A 4,233-nucleotide genomic window follows, 5' to 3' on the forward strand; every position below is an offset into this window, starting at 1 on the left:
CATAATAGCGGGCAAGCGGCAGACAAACACCTACCAACCACAGTTCTCAAAAACACAATTCATTAAAAAGTGAAAAAACTGTGGCCTTATGGTTACAAAGAAACTGAAGCGTTACTGCACGAGAGGCTTTGAACACATTATAGGGTGCATAACTTGCGTCCGGCTGCTTATCAAGCTTACAGTCAGTCTTTAGTTGCCAGAACTGGAGCAAGAGAGCCCTGTAGAAAACGACAAGTTTCAGCATTGGTGCTCTTCAACAACAGCGCTGAATTTGCAACTTGGACTTGAATCTTAGATCTGTTTCTCATTCCAAGGATAGTTTGAAGTGCTGGAAAAGCAGGGAAAGAAGGAGCTATGAGCACAAACAGACCAACACAGGTAGGGCTAACAATACAGCAAGATAAAAATCAATACTTAACTTACTACCTTTGCTGACTACACCCAGAAAAAATAGACAATAGGGTCGCTAGACCCACTTCTAGCAGATGTTAATCATAAAAATGTTCTCATATCATAAGAATGATTCATCATAAATTAAACAGATTATGCAGACCTTTACTAACCCTTTCAAACCCATGTCTGTCTATTTAGAAATACAACAGCTTGCTTATTCCACCCAGGAAAGTTCTATCAGAACTAGAAGACCCGTCACCCAGAGGGCCACAAAGATGCTCAGAGAGCTGGAGCACCTCTCCTATGAAGAAAGTTTGAAGGAGCTGGACTTCTGCAGCTTGGAGAACAGAAGGCTTGACGGAAGATATCACTATGGCCTTCCAGTATTTCAATAGATTTCCCCCTGCTGAGCAGGCAGATCATGACAGGGCAAAGAACATAAAATAAATACATAAATAACAGTGCTATTCATGTTTTTGCAGGTGAAACAACTTCCATGTTCCCAACATTTATTGGAAGCTCTAGCAGACCTAAAAATAATTAAAAATAAGCTGCCGCAAACCCCAGATTTTAATGGCCCCTTTCCAAAGAAATAAATTTCCCACTTCTTAGATTTGTTTTGTCATAGCATGTGATGAGCGCAGGGCAAAACGTTAAACATGAAAAATACTAAGGTAGATTTCTTTGAAGAAAAAATAATGACTCAGAAGTGTTCATAGTGCTTAAATGTTTAAAACCATTTCACGGTAAAATGGATTGGAGGTAAAGTAGCCAGCATGATCTATCCTATGTTTTGTATGGCAGGCACATTTTGAGTTTCCACAGAACTAAGAATCTATAATACAATAGTCAAATCAGAGGCTGTTGCTGGGTCACATCCAACTCCCCCATCCACCAGCACCCCCAAAGTCCTTTTGGGCAGGGCTGTGATCAATCCTTTTGTCCCCCAGCTTCTATTGGTAGTGGGAAACGTTGAAGCTGGGGCATCTGGGTGGCAGATCCTGAAAATGAGTTTGTGGAGATTCTACAAGGCCCGCTGCTTGAGCTCGTCTAGGTGTCCTAGCATCACATCCTGCCACTCAAACCTCTTATCCACACTGAACAGCAAGGTGCCATCTGCTGTCCTGCTGTGGGTACTCTTCATTCCACTGATGAAAACACTGAAAAGCATTGGTACCAATACTGCCCAGTGAGGGAAACCACTCATCACCTTCAGGCAGTGACTCATTTTCTTCATTCACGAAATGGTCCAGCCATCAAATCTTTACCTTTGCCATTTGGAGAGAAGGATACTGTGGGGGACAGTGTTAAAAGCCTTACCAAAAATCCGGATAGTTAATATCAGCGACTCTTCTCTGGTCCATTTAGTCCATCATAGAAAGAAAGGCCAGTAAATTGTTAAGACAGGATCCATCCCTGGTGAAGCCACGCTAGTTGTCACCTGTCACCTCCCTCTCTTCCATGTGCCCTAGCGTAGCTTCCAGGAGGATATAGGTGAGGCCGACAGATCTCTGAAAAGAACATCACAAGTTTCTTGTGAGTCACTGAAGCGATATGAGGCTTCATCAGCAATAAAAGCAACAGTGCTTGAGAGAGAAAAAGGTTTTTGGCATTCTATAAATAACAAACAACTGAAGGAAGATCCCATTCCCACAAGTCTTTCAAAGGTGCAAAACGTGAAACAAGCCTCAGACAGAAAACAATTACAAGTCAATATTTGCATATATTGTGGCATTTTAAATCATGACATGCACTTAAAACAAGCTGCCATACAATATAGAACTGCATATAAATACTAAAAAGAATATCACCTTAGCATCAAAACAATGTTGATATAGTTCTGACTGGTAAGAACTTCCGGCTGCTCAGAATACACGGTCACACAGCAGTGCTCCGTGCTTGCAGGAGTGCTGCAAAAAGCAAAAAAAAAACAACTCTATTTTCACAAATAACACGCCACACCAGTTCATAAAATTCTGGGTTTGATTACTAAAATTTCAATAAGTACATCACGGATACTTACCGGTCTGGTGGATGAGGTGAATATTAGGAACGCTCAGGACATCCGTGTCTGTACTGTGTACGAAATGCTGTGCAGAACTGCAATATCTCACCACATCTACCCACAAGACAATGGAGAAGACAAAATGGTTATCTCCTTCTACTGCAAGCAGTATTTCAATATCAGATTCACATCCTGTTTTTGTTAGGGAGAGATAAACACATGTACAAAAGAGTTACAAAGAGACAGAAAACATCCTCAGGTACTTCCGTAGAACACGCAGCGGGACAACATTTTTCTTCCTTAACTGACTAAAAAGCTAAAACAATTTACCCAAAAATACAGAGATGAAAATCTGACTCTACAAATCAGAATGAAACTTCTACTTCACGGGAAAACAGACTCTTCAAGCACTTAGTGCCTTAGTTTCTCACTAAAGGATATTGATTGTAACAAAGCTTTTACCCATAAGGTATTTTAACAGAGTTACTCCAAAATTTCCGTACAACATAAACTCAGTACAGAAGCAATTAGCCTCAGTAATTTAAATCAATTCAGCACAGGCTGAAGTTGAACACACTTAAATATTTATTCAGCCTTTTTAATGCTTTTCAGCTGGAAATAAAGAGGGCCAAAGCTGACTTGAAACTCAGGTTGACATAAAAACTGCACGTACACTCGTAACAGAATAGAAAGCACAGCAATGACAACAGAGCACCAAAAAAGCAGGCTGCAGCAAATTTGGACTTGCTCAAACACAACAGCAGAGGATACAGAAAGAAAAGAAACTGCTCACCTTCAGCAAACCACAGGTACGCTGGAATCTCCAGCAAGGTACGCTCACCTTGGCTGCCAACCCTTAAATGACAGCTAGGAAGGGGTGGATCCCGGCTCTAGTCCTTCCAGACACTTAGCTGCACTGTGCATGCCTGGGCTCCCCTGGGTTGGCCCTGCCTTCCCACCAGGTGGTCCGTCACTGTGTTGAGCCCTGACTTAGCGTTTCCTCTACAGTATTTAATTCCTGTTCAAAACAAAAATATGACATAAGAAATAAGTAATGCATAATTTCCTGTTGTATTCAGCTTATCCCTCCCAAAAGTAGAAGTCTCTATGCCTTTATACCACATTCTTGCAAAACTAAAACAAGAGTGCTTTTAGTAGCTGGGATACAGACCTGAAATGATTTTTATCTATCGCATTATCTAACATGAGCTCGCAATACTGGGTTTTGCACGCTTCTCCTCCATTTTGTTGACATGTTTAATCAACCCCAACCAATGCCTTAACATTTCTTATCCTCTTCCTATGATAAACTTTACAGAACCCAAAGCTGGTAGCTCAGCTTCTTACTCTCTACAGCCCAGTTATCTGAAATAAAACTCACATGAAGATGGAAAGATTTTCCTCAATAGTATAAGTTCCCAAGCGTATGTTTTATTTTTCCCCACGCCCACTGTCCAGAGCAACATCGCTACGTGGTATGTAAACCTAATGGCCAGATTTGCTCCTTACACACTTCAGGTTTTGCAACACATACGTGACAGCTGAAGTACACCGAAAGACATAGGTGGAATGAACAAAGAAACTGGAATTAAAGCAGACACTAAATCTCTAATTTGACTATATCAAACCTCATTTTGAGCTGGAAAACACACAGAGCTACGTATACAGTTTAGAAACCCTTATGTCAGAAAGTTTTAGGAAGGGCGAGGCAGCTGTGATTGCTTGTGAAATCTATCAGTTTTAAAGTTATGAAGCTCTCCGTGAGACTGGCACTATCTTCACTACGGAAAAGCTGCCAAAATTCAGGGGAATTGCATTAGGATGACAATGTATGA

At 41.1% G+C, this 4,233-nt stretch overlaps 1 long non-coding RNA gene across 1 annotated transcript; it reads right to left on the bottom strand.

The window, feature by feature from the left end:
- Positions 1 to 2,204: 2,204 nt before the first annotated feature.
- On the bottom strand, positions 2,205 to 3,344 carry LOC140253700 (uncharacterized). Its single transcript, XR_011903954.1, has 3 exons — positions 3,192 to 3,344; positions 2,417 to 2,512; positions 2,205 to 2,303 (listed from the first exon to the last, which is right to left on the bottom strand). It is a non-coding gene; the product is annotated as an uncharacterized lncRNA (long non-coding RNA).
- Positions 3,345 to 4,233: the final 889 nt, after the last annotated feature.

This window comes from Excalfactoria chinensis, chromosome 6 (assembly GCF_039878825.1).
Source record: "Excalfactoria chinensis isolate bCotChi1 chromosome 6, bCotChi1.hap2, whole genome shotgun sequence".
Lineage (NCBI taxonomy): Eukaryota > Metazoa > Chordata > Aves > Galliformes > Phasianidae > Excalfactoria > Excalfactoria chinensis.